Genomic DNA, 13,810 nt, shown 5'->3' on the forward strand with positions numbered 1-13,810 from the left:
GGGGGGAAGAAGATATAACAACCACAATTATTTGAAGTTGATACGACAAGCAAACAGAAAGGACATTTTTGGAGGGGAGGGGGGGAGTGAGAAGGGAGGGAGGTTTTGGTGATGGGGAGCAATAATCAGCCACAATGTATATTGACAAAATAAAATTTAAAAAAATAAAATAAAATAAAAAGGGATAATTAGGCCATGAGGGCTCCTCCCTTATGAATGGGACTAGGGGCCTTATAAAAAGGGCTTTGCAGATCATTCAGCAAGCTTGCTCTTCTGAAGTCCCCTTCAGTCATGCAAGGTTATGGTGTTCTTCCCTTCTAGAGGATGCAGCAACAGGCCACACAATCCTGGAAGGCAAGAGACCAGGCCCTCACCAGTCAGCACCTTGACCTTGGACTCAGCCTCCAGAACTGTGAGAAATAAATTTCTGTTCTTTATAAATTACCCAGACTCAGGTATTTTTGTTATAGCAGCATAAAATGGACTAAGACACTATCTAATGGATTTAGCTCATTCATTCACTGAACAATTGGGTCTGAATCCTGGCTTAGCTACTTATTAACCAGGTGACTTGTGGCAAGTTGCTTATAATCTTTGTGCTTCATTTACTTTATCTGTAAAATGGAGATGATAGTACCATCGAGGGTTATTGCAAGGGTTAAGTTAGCTAATATGTAAAGCTCTTACAGCATCTTTAAGCCATAGTGCTGTGTGAGTGTTATTATTGCATGCCAAGAGCTGGAGCCACACCTGCCACCCAGGCTGTTAAGATCCATAGGATGAAGAGACACTTAGTGAATGGAGTGGATTTCTTGTCTGAGTGTAAAGGACAAGGGACACTCGCTTCAAAGGTTAGGGATGCTTTATAAGGTAATGCAATGTTTACCCAAAAGTTTGGTACATGTACCCCAGTTGGTAAACCAGAGGATTATATGTAGTATAAGGAAAACAATTTTCTTAAAATTTTAATAGTTATACATTTAAAGTCATACCTATTGAGGCAAATATATCTAACACATCAAATCTTTTATTTTATGGATATTGTTACTTAAGATTACATTTTAAAAAGAAAATACTTAAGTTGACAGTAGTGGATTGAATCGTGTCCCCCCAAAACTCCCTGAAGCTTGAATTATGTCCCCCAAGTTTTATGTATTAGAAACTTAGCCCCTACTGTGACTGTTAAGAAGGTGGGAAATCCTATTATGGTAATTGAAAGGTGGAACCTTGAAGAGGTGATTGGGTCATAGGACCCTGCAGTAGTGAATGTATTAAAAATGGTGATCAGGGGTGTGGTTCTGAGGGCTTTAAAAGAAGAGAAAAGAGAGTCTGTCTCTCTCTCTGCTCTCTCTGCTTCCACCATCTTGCAATGTGAGACCCCTGGGTCACTGTTGTCACCACCAGATGGACTTCGGACTTCCCAGCCCCAGAAACTGTAAGCAATAAATTTCATTTTCTTTATAAATCACCCAGTTCAGTGTATTTTGTTATAAGCGACACAAACAGACTAATATGTTGACTTAAACAGAACACTTCTAGTTTCCTACAGGATAATGGCAGCTGCCTAAATCTAAATTTCTCATATAACCTCAAAAAACCAAATAGACAAGTGGAGCAAATATAGCTAAAACTTATGCCAACAGTAGCATAAGTAGGAGACAGACGATAGTATAATAGATGATTTGATTATTGTTCAGCAAATACTTATTCTCTCTTCCCTACCTAAGAATCACTGCCACCACTGTTGATACTGAGTATGGTGATGTGAATTGCTTTGGCCAATGGCATGTAGGAGACTGATAAAGGCAGAAACCTGAAATGAGCTTATGTGATTGGGATTGCCTTTTGCCATGAGAAGACCATGTCTTATTTACCAACTGGTCCAAAAAAGATGAGAAACACTTGAAGAGAACCCAGAGACAACTTACAGCTTATAAACAAACGTAGGTGAACTCAGCCAAGATCAGTTGAATCCCAGTCAAATTGCAAAAACGTAAGTGAAAAATAAGTGTTCATTGTTTTATGCTCTTGAGTTTTAAGTTGTTTGTTTTGCTGCAATAGCTGACAGATACAGAAATTAGCACCAGAACTGAGATGCTGCTGTAACAAGAACTTAAAATATTTGGTATTAAACTTGGGACTGGGAAGTAGGCAATGCAGAAACTGTTATAGAAGGATGAAAAATAGTGACCTATGTCATGCAGTGGAAAATTATTTGGTAAAATATCACATCTAGAATGTTAGAAGGCAGAAAATGTACCCAATCAATATTTCATGTTGGGTGAGAAAGTTTTGAGGCAGAGCATTGAAAGTGTGAGCTGGTTGCTATTAGCTGCATCTGATAAGGTACTGTATGGAAGAGATTATGTCAGAAAAATACCAACTAGTTTGCAAGCAATATTTAGAAGAAAAATAGAGGGTTAGAAAATAAAAGTGCTTATTACTAAATCAAAGGTGTTGCCGTTATGACACAGTCTCAGAGAAAAGGCCAAACCCAGGTTGCTTCCAATAAAACATGGCCTCAGGGTAAAGATCACATCAAGGGTGTGGCTATAACACTTGTTTCTATCTCTGAAAAGATGAAGGTAATACCTAATAGATCCTTTCAACTAAACAAAAGAATAGCTAGAAAGCTTGAGAACATGATACCATAGAAACATGTCATATCCAAATTTGCTGCAATTTAAGTCTAGAAAGAGGCATGTATTAATGTGTGTGTGTGTGTGTGACTTTTGTCACTGGTTTTAATAAGAATCAAATAGCAAAACAATTGACATCTTTACCATGTTGAATCTGCCAAATCATGTACATAGTATGTCTCTTTCATGTATTTATATTTTCTTAGATTTCTTTTATAAGCATTTTGAAGTTTTCAGCATACAAGATCTGTACATGTTTTGCTAGACCTACACCTAAGTATTTCATCTTTTTGTGAGCAATTATAAATAGCATTGTGTTTTCAGTTTTGGTGTTCGTGTGCTCATTGTTTGTATATAGAAATACAATTGATTTTTGTATATTAAAAAAAAGAAGAAGGAATTTCTAAAGGGTAGAGCCAAAAATACTGAGGAATGCTGAGATTTAGGACTACTTTACAGGAGACCATCTGAACCTAATGGAGGAACATTTCTACTTCCAGTGTAGTGGAATCTGACAACATTTGCCCAGCAGGATTTCAGAATTTCTGTAGATCAGTGACTATGTGCTTTGTGATTGCCATTCTTGCCCTTTTCAAATTACAATGTTTTTTGAAGTTAATCTGTTTCTGGTCCACCATTGTATATTTGGTTAAGTGTGGAGTGGTGGTAGATAAAAGCTTGCCTTCTTAGTTCAAAGATCCCTGAATCAAGAGAAGTCACATCCATATTTGATAGAGATCATGAGATCCCAGACTTCAAGCCTATGCCATGATTTGATAAGACTTTGGGGACTCATGGGACGGGAGTAAGAATATTATGAGTAGAGGAAGTACATAAATATTTATTTATGAACAGAAAGGAAGTCTATGGCAAAATAGAATACTGTTCAGCAAATACACTTCCTGTCTATAGGGAAAACACATTTTTCTGTAGCATAGATCTTGGACTTGGACATATACCTTTCTTTGGTCAATGAGATATATTGCAAGTAGAGATTTGAAATGTATTCTTACAGAGGAGCTTGGATTCTTACATTCCTGCCTTTTGCCGTGAAGATAACATGCCTTGGCTAGCCACTAACTGGAGAAGGATGAAAGGCTTGAGGAGTAGACCTGGACCCAACCCACAATTTGTAACTACGCCCAGCCTAGATTAGCCAAATCCCAGCAGACCTGAAGATGGATAAGTAAGAAATGGATGCTTATTGTTACATGCCACTCAAGTGGCTTTTTACTTGATAATAGCTTACTGATGTACAAAGAAAGCTACAAACTTCATATTTCAGGTAAGTAGGAAAATAAATATCTGGAGCCAGCAGAGCCACATCTGTACTTCATGCCAGAGCAGAGATTTGGGGAAAGACTGTAAGAGAGGGAGAGTGCAGTGTCCTAGAGATAACAGAATATGTATCAACTCACCTCCAGAAAGAGAGTATCCCATCCTCAGTTGAGAAATTCTGAGAAAATATCTGAAACAGTAGGTAAGAATACTGGTAACTAGTGATTTAACATAAGGTGCTTGAAAGTGTGCAGTTGCAAATGTGGCAGTACCGGGAAGGCACAGTTTCTGAGAGAAGAACACAACTTGCAGAAGTGTCTGTACCAGTTATCAATTTACCATCTCTCAGCTCCAAATCCACCTTTGTTGCCCTGATTTGTGGCACTGAAGTTAGACCTTGTACCCGTCTCCATTGCCAGCTGGTACAACATAAGACTTTATCAACAGAGAGAGCTGAAATAATACTTCCAGGAGATAGCCACATGAAGATACTTCTCTTCCAGATTCTCATCCACCATATTTTATTCAGCATTGCAGCCTAGTGGCCCTCACAGACCAGCTCTGTCTACTCTGTCCCCATCTGGTGGCCATTTTTGACCCACGCCACAGGGCTGCTTCATTGTTATCTCCGGCTGCATCCTTGAGCTCTACCCACCTAGCAGCTGATTCCAGGCAGCTCCTCTGGGCCACTTCTTCAGTAGCTACAGCCACACGTTCAGGCAACTGTATTCCCACTTGACCCGTGTCTTCTGGCAACTTTTGTCATTACAAGCGGGCTGTATGTTCTTCTTTAGACAGGTTGAATTCTCAAGCTTGTGAGTATGAGGGTGCTATTCTGAGTTCTTAGTTCCTTTATTGCCATTTTTCTTTGGCCTAGAAGTAGTAGCTGATTTTTTCAACATGTTACTTTTAGACCCCTTGGAGTCCTCTTTTGTAGTCAGCTACTATTACTAGTTAACAAGACTTTATATTAAGTTTTCAGTTTTCAATTACTGTTGCATTTTTTTGTTGTATGCATAGGTTCTGACTGATATAGTATCCCTTAGAGTGGCTTGGTGGTAAACGGAATATAGGAAGCAATTAATTTAAAATAAGTGTTTTACAGAAAAAATAGAAGGCACAATCAGAAAACCAGAAGACTCCCTCTCCACAAGTAGACAGTGCTCATTAGAAAGTGCACTTCACAAAACAAAAGTGGAGCATGTAAATTACACCTTAATCGATTTGTTTTTTTTTAAATGAACTTAGAAAAAGCTTTAAAAGGTTACAGGAGACAATGGAAAAACATTAGTAATATACTCAAGGAAAGAAAACATGACCCAAAGATGCTATACTGAGCAAAATTGGCTTTCAAGTATAAAGAGCACAAATTGTTAGAACATGCAAGAACTCGGTGAATGGAGCTCTGATGGGCACCTCCTGAGAAATCTGCTAGAGAGCAAGCTTCAGACAACTGAAATGACTAGAGCAACTTTTACACAAGGACTGGAGCATTAAATACATAATTACTTGAACAATTATAACTAAATGAGAGCTGAAAAATAAAAAAACACAGTATGAAATGGTTATAATGCTGACAAGGTAGATAGACGCATATTATAACTACAAAAAATGAGGGAGGGGGAATCAGCAGTACATGTATGAAACAATTTTAAAACCTCTTAATAATTATTTCGATGGCAGTACTAATATTATTCTGAGTTTTCAGTCACCCTTCAGAGATAGGATGAACTCCCTCCCAAGTAATAGATCAAATGTCCAGACTGATGATGCCACGTATGCACCAAAAGGGTATGAAGAAGTTTATTACTCACATAATGAGGCTTTGTGGGGAGTGCAGGGCAGGCTGCCAGCAGGTCCAAAACTGTCCTGAAAAACTAAGGCAGGAAACTGGCTTGGAGTTTGACTGTGGTTAGCTGTGAGGCTGGGATGAAGGATCCCATGAATGGCCTGGGGCATGTATGGTTTGAACTTTCCACCAGTGCCAAGGGCGGGAGCATCCAAGCTTTATTATCAGCTAACCCCAACATAAGGCAAGAGGGAAGAGTGGGGCTTGTGAGCGGTCAGCCATCAAACATCAAAAGTGGAGCCAGACTCATTATCACACTGAGATTATCATGTGTGTAATGTGGGCTAGAGGAAATGGATCGTGTGGGGTCTTCTAATTCTGACATTCCCTGTGTACTTGGGAAACAGAATTATCAGTGTGGAAAAAATGAGACACAAATGTCATATAGAAAAAGTTAAGCAAAAACTCTATAGTCCTGCATCAAAATTGGAAGTATCAGTATGAATTAATGTGATATTTCATATGCATACATATTTTAAAACAAATAACAGAATTTATTTATTTACTTATTTATTTCCTAACTCTGTCCACTGAAAATGCCTACAAACTATGACCAATACTGTAACAATGAACTTCCCTAATGCCCACAGTATGGTCTTAAAATACTATTTTTCACTAAAAGAAATAGCCCTTCATGGAAAAAGACAGATTCTAAGCCTGAGGCAGGAAATCACAAGATAATCTTGGAATCTTTTTTATATCAGATAGCAAAAAAGCTGTCACACACTACTAGGGTCATTGTAAAAGAACTCAGGAGCCAAATCAAATAGGTTCCAGTAGGCCAAAGGCAGAATATTTTCGAGCTTCATTAAGTATGATAATTGCAATTGATGTAAACCCTTCAAATACGTTTAAACCTATCAGTTTATAATGATAGCAAGAAGAAACTAATTGGATACTTGCAAAGAATGGAATGATGGAAGTGGAATATCCTCATTTAGTATAGCCTGATGAATTAATGGACCTAGGCTTTGAAGTGGAAAGATACTACCTGCCTCCTTCCAATGAAAAAACATGCCACCACCTACGGTCTTGCCAAATGGATCGAGCCTGAGTCTAGTCAAGCCTCTGGATCCAGCTGCCAATTTACAGAAAACATGGAAGACAGAGAAACATATTGAACCATACCATGAGAATACAATCAGCAAAATCAAGACTGAGTGAAACTCCACAAGGTGAACACCCGGATCTATGGCAAATGAATTGTAACTAAAAGGAAAAGATGGAAAGAGAACCTGTAGGTTAAAAAAATACCTAAAAGACATCTTTATAAAGAGCAAGACTGAACTACAGCATCCAGGAATGCACACTGGGGTGATGAAGCTGTCATGAAACACAAGTGATAAAACTGAAATGGAACACCCCAAAAGTCAAGACAGCAGTTGCTCATGGGAGAAAGGAGGGAGTCCCGCTGAGGCAGGGCAGCTGGAGGGGGGTCTGAGTGGTGACTACAAAGGTGTTCGCCTTAATTAATCCATATGTTTATTTGTGTGATGTTCTGTATCTGCGTTTATTATTGCTATAAAATTTTTTTAAGGAGTTGGAGATGGGGGGTCGAGTTAAATATTTAGTAAATACTTATTCAGGTTGGATTGGGCAAAAGTGATGAAGCTAATTGGCTGACAGGGATTCAAGAGTGTTAGAATAGGGTTTAAGAGTTTGGGCTCTGGAAAGCCACAAATTGGGGTTCAAATTCCCATCTGTTGACTGTCCTCTAAGCCAGTCCTCTCTAAGCCTCCGTGTCCTTATCTATAGAATCAATTTAATACTACTAACTACTTCACAGGGTTGTTGTGAGGTATAAATGAGATAATCCTCATAAAGTACTCAGCGAAGTGCATGTCACATAGTAATCACTCAACAAATGCCGTCTTAGTGATGTTCTTAGGAACGACGGAGGCGTTAGTTGTCTAGGCATCTTTTTCATGGACCACTGGGGACTTCTGTGAGACCCCTTTCAATTTCTACTGCAGCTATTGAAGTTCTTTTCCTTCTGCACTGCTCCAATTATAGTCCCGAGAAAATTCTGACTCCATTTCTTTAAACACTAAGTGCTTTGGGATATGTAGGAAAATGAAAAGCGTTATAGATTTCCAAACTATATTAAACCAATTTAACTTGCTGCCCAACTGCCACGGGACTAGCATGAGAGTAACTGCTGGATTAATGGGGACCAGAGAATTTGTGAGAATACAGTTAGCCTGTGGCTAGGATGCCTCCTACCTCCCCAGGTATCAGGAGATGATAGTTATGCTAATCTTCCCAGGTTGGGTTAACATTTGGAGATGTGGCCTCTGAAGCAATTATCCTTCTTAGCATTTTCCACTAATACATATGTGAGTTTTATTATATATAGTCATATATGTAAAGTTCATGGCCCATCTATATTCATCAGCTGGCTGCTCTTCTGAATGCTGATTTCCTGTTGATTTGTCCTACATCGTCGTCTTTCTCCCAATTCTAGCAGTGGGTAGGAGGATGCCCTCTGGGATGCAATGCTTAGAATTAGTTTTAGTACCCATTAGCCTAAGGTACACGTTGAGCAGGGAGTGAAAATATTCCTCTTCTTTCCAAGCATCTCCCCTCTCCATGCCCCCACCATTTGGGGCCTGAACATTTTACGTGCATTTCCCCTACCTGGATTTTGGCAGCCGACTCTGCCCATCCCTGTTCTCCTATTTCAGATATCTTACTTTGCATGTTAAAATTTGCCTAATGCTTCCACCTCATCATTTCAATCATATGAGGCAAACATTAACCTCTTTCGTTTTTTACAAGGCATCTGATCTCCCAGTGAGATCACATATATATTACACATATAAACAACTTGCCCACAGTCCACACGGCAGAGCTGGGGTGGGAACAGACTTGTTTCCATCACAGGCGCTGTGTCTACAGTTTCCTTCTGCTATGTCCTGCAGACTCTGCCTACTCCTATGTGAGCATTTGATTTATTTTATTTTTGTATTTTTCTGTTTATGAATGTATTTATTGATCTATTTGTGCATGGTTTACTTTATAAAAATTATTATGCTATTTGTTTTATGTGACTGAGAAAAAATAGATAAACTTGTATTAAATATGACAGTCAGAAATATTTACAAGTTAGTCACATTTTTAACAAGTGATAAAATCAGATTTGCAAGGAAACATCATTACAGGGAAAAATGCAGACTTGCTTCTAAAACTACTATCGGTATGCTGACTTTTTTCATCTTTTTGTGGGATAGCTTTCATTTCATCTTTTAAACCATTTATAATGATATATTTTTCAAAATATTTCAAACATTCAGAAAAGTATGAAGTCAAATATAATGAATGAAGTCATATATAATGGATGAATGTCATATATAAAAGAATGAAGTCAAATATAATGGTAGTGTACTGACTACCCAAATGTTGTCAGCACAGTCTCCTCGTTGGCTTTAGATTTTTCCTTTTTTTAAATGAAATATTTCAGAAAAGATTGGAGTTCTCTGTGTTCTCTTCTTACAGTCTCATTCCTCTCCCTCCAACCTCAGAGCAAACCTCTATCCCAAAGGTGATGTGTATTTTTTCCATTAATGTTTTTTAATATTTACTGTTCATGTATTTATCCATACACAACATTCATTCAAAAATAATTAGACTGGCTGGTTAGCTCAGCTGGTTAGAGCAGTGTCATAACACCAAGGTCAGGGTCAGAATCCCATACCAGCCAGCTGCCAAAAAAAAAAATTGGGGGCTGCCCAGTTGCTTGGCTGGTTAGAGCATGTGCTGATAACACCAAGGTCTTGGGTTCAATCCCTGTACCAGCCAGGCACCAAATCAACAAAGAACAAAACTAAAAATAATGAATACACAGATATATACAATAATAATAGATAACACTGTTTTAATCTTTACACAAATGGTATCATACATACCACTTACACTCAACTTGCTTTTTTCGCCTAATGTTATGTTTTCAAGATTTGTAACAAGTGAGATTAATCTATTTTCATATGCTGTGTCTACTAACATATTTGAATGTATTTCTATTTTATTTTGTGTCTTTTGTTTTCCATACTTTTCTGCTTCATTTTCTCTTTTTCCCTGACTTCTGCTGAATTAAGAAAGTTGTATATAGTTCTATTTTTCTTGATTTGCTGGTTTGGAACTGTAGATTATTTTTCTACTCTTTTGATTTTTATTCCAAAATTTTTAACAAACATACTTAACTGTACATTTTTAATAACATCTAAAGTTATTAATTATTTCTATCCTCCTCTTTAATAGGATAAAGACTCCACTGTGCTTTAACTAACTACTGAAAATCACCCCACTGTTAGTGAAAGAGTATATAGTTTCAGTTATGCAAGATGAGAAATTTCTGGTCAAAGCAGCATTGAATGTTGGCTCTTTGAAGCCTCCTTTATCACACGGGAAATTTTAAAAAGAGACTATTTCAAAGGCAAAGCAATAGAGAAATCTTATTAACAATATTGTTCTGTATACTTAAACATTTACTACAAGGGAGAAAACTTATGTTAAATGTTTTTATCACAAAAAATAATAACAATAAAGAGGACAAGAGGAAACTTCTGGAGATAATGGACATGTTTACAGCATAGATTGTGGTGATGGTTTCATGCATGTATTCTTACCTTCAAACTCATCAAGTTGTATCCATTAAATATGTACAACTTTTTGTATGTCAATCATACCTCTATAAAATAGTTTTTAAAAAAACACCCCCCATTGCTAGAATTTATTTCCACCTATTTTGGTAAGCATTTGTAATGTTTTTTAAGTAATTTATAGTTAGTTAACCAATACATTTTCCCAGTTTCTGGGCTTAAATTGTTTCTTGCTTTCTTCTAGCTCAGGGTTTCTAATCAGCAGCACTGTTCACGTTTTGGACTGAATTTTCTTGCGGTGGGGGATCCTGTGCATTGGAGGGTTTTAGTGATATCCCTGGCCTCCATCCACTAGATGCAAGTAGCATCTCCCGAATTATGACAATCAAGCATGTCTCCAGATATTTCCAAATGTCCTCTGAGGGGCAAAATTTCCCGCATTGAAGAACCACTGTTTGTTCCAGGAAGTGTCAAGGGCTGGGGAAGTGTGTGGGGAGCAGAAACTCAGCCAATCTTCAGTTTGTTCTCAATGTGAAATGTTTTTAAGCCTACATTTTTTTTAACCCATCTGAGCCTTTATTTCCTCTCAGAAATTTGAAGATATTCCTTCACTAATTGTTCTATTGTTGCTAATGAGTGGCCTGCTGACCACAGATAAAAGAAATTTCTTCTTTCTGAAGTGATCTGGATTTTTTCCCTGGTAGATCTAAAATATTTCCCCTTACACTTTATATTCTTCAATTTCACCACAATGTAACTAGGTGTGGATTTATTTTTAGCCCATTATGTGCACTTTCAGTCTGAGAACTTAAGTGTTTCAATTCTGGAAAAATTTAGCTATTTAATCTCTTTCAGTGCTGGTTCTCTGTTATTTCCTCTGTTCTCTTCTGGAATTTCTATCACATGTGCTATTATCCACATCTTTTAAATGCTCTTTCAAATATTTATCTGCTCTAATCTGGATGGCTTCCTCATTAATGTCTTCAAATTGACCAATTCTCCCTTTCTCTCCAGTATGATATTTATCTTGTCTGTTGAGATTTTTCCATTTCAATCATCATTTTTTACTTCCAGAATTTCCAATTGTCTCATTTTTTAAACTTCCTTTCTTGCATTATTTCTGACTTTGTGTCATAATTTATTGCTCTTTTTAAGTATATTCTTTCTTTATCTCTCTGAAGATTCTGAGCACACGTGACTTAACGTCTTCTTGAGATCATTTGATTATGTTTATTTCATTGGGAAGAACTCATCTCCAAATTGTTGATTTTGTTGTCTTATTTTCTCAGCATTATTTTTCCTTCATGTCTTGTGAATTTCAGTTTGCGGTCTCATAAATTCTCTCTCTCTCTCTCTCTCTCTCTCTCTCTCTCTTCCTTTCTCTCCCCTCCTTTGCTCCTCCACTCATCTCCCTCTCCCTGTATCTTCCCTGGTTTGATTTTGTGGTTGTCTCCTTGCAGCCTCCTAGCCTCTTTAGCCCAGTCTAAAAATAGAATTCACACTGCACATCCCGGACCTGACATTCCTGGCCTTGGTCCAAGGTAGAAGCCAGGGTCTGCTTCTTCCCACCTTGATGTAAGCCAGAGCCCCAGGAAAGAGTCAGACGGCATTTTGTTAGCTTCTTTCTGTGGGTGTATCCCCCACCCCCAGCTCATCACAGGCTTTGGTCCCTCACCCAGCGTGGGCCCCTTTTTTGTCTGGACCCAGAGACCAGCAAGTCCCAATTTCAGCCCACTTACGGTTTGTTTTATTTATGCTGCATGGAGAGATGCTTATCTTGCATTTGAACATAGCTTCACCTTTGAAATTGTCTTTTAAAAATATTTCCTGGGCCGAGCCCGTGGCGCACTTGGTAGAGTGCTGCGCTGGGAGCGCGGCGACGCTCCCGCCGCGGGTTCGGATCCTATATAGGACTGACCGGTGCACTCACTGGCTAAGTGCTGGTCACGAAAAAACGACAAAAAAAAAAAAAAAAAAAAAAAATATTTCCTATGTGTACAAAAGGGAGGCCTCAAAGAGTCAACTTTCAATACAATCATGACCGAAAATTTTCTAAACTTCTCTATAGCCTAAATCTACTTATCAACTTTATCTTGGGTCTTATTGCCAGAATGAAGTATAATTAGCCTTTCCGTGCAGGTCAAACCCTCGTATTTATTTCTCTCTGAACACCCTCAGCTTCTTTCACTGCCCTGGATTCCATGGGACCAACTGAGTAGCTAACGTTCCCCACTATCAGTTCCAGGCACACTAGCTTCTCTTCACTTCCTAACAGTTCTACCCATGAAATAATCCATTCCACTTGCCAAGTCATTTTGCTCTTTTATTGTCCCTTTTCCGTTCAGATTCCCAGCTGTGCCACAGACACATTCATTCCCTCCTAGTCACTAAAGCACCTGAAGGACATTTGTCTTCTCTACAGAGTAGTTTCCAGTCTACTCTCCGTTCTCGATGGTCTCAAAATTCATGCTGAAGTTTCTTAGAATCTTGACTTTAAGGCTCTCATTCTTGATGACACGACAGACGTTTATGAACCGACATCGCCCAATGACAAGGCTCTGTCTCATCACTGAGCTCTCTAACGCATCCCCACCTTAGGCACACTCACGAGTAACTCCTCTTCTGTGGAGCGGGGACTCCTTCCCAGTGTTCTTGATTCCCTCCCTCCCTCTCTGCCTGTCCCCGTCCCTGTGTGTCTGATGGTAAACTAAAGGCAAAATGTCCACCAAAGTGAGATGGTATCTTGAGACTGAAAAACAAAATAGGCAATTCCATGTGATAAAGCAAAGAATTTTATTAGCATAACTTACACACAGGATGGTGGATCAAGCAGGCAATGACCCAGATATATGCAAAGTTTCTCTGCACCACCTCCTGGTCCAGCCCAAGTTTATACAGGCAGTTCACACACAGCAGTGAAAAAAGTCAAGAGGCAGTGACTAAATGAGAAGCAAGTTAACATCACTAACTCCAAATGTCTTATGACAATGCTTTCTATCTTTTGAGGTCTTCTGATGCGGGTAGCTGGACTGGCTATTGCCATACCAGTTATTAAGTTGCCATACCAATCGTTAAGTTCCTTCTTTAAGCTATTTCTACAGATTGGTCTAACTACCTCACCCTAGTGACTGTATAACTTTTGTGGGCAGGTTCACACAAAGAACATAGCAAGTGGTAAGGGCTTCGAGATGGAGTCAGCTATGCTCACAGTATCACACTGCGTTATCCTCAAAATGTGTTTTCTTTGTTATGTGTATTTTCATTGGTTCAATGGTTCATTAATTTAATACACATAGGGATCCTGCTATGTTCTAGGTTTTTAATACAGCAACGATTCAGATGCCAAGCATATTCTGAAGAAGCTTATAGCCTAAAATGGGAGATAGAATGCATATACAGAAACGATAACACACTCTGGGAATCTGAAGGAGGGAGAACTTCATGGG

This window comes from Cynocephalus volans, chromosome 12 (genome assembly GCF_027409185.1).
Source record: "Cynocephalus volans isolate mCynVol1 chromosome 12, mCynVol1.pri, whole genome shotgun sequence".
NCBI lineage: Eukaryota > Metazoa > Chordata > Mammalia > Dermoptera > Cynocephalidae > Cynocephalus > Cynocephalus volans.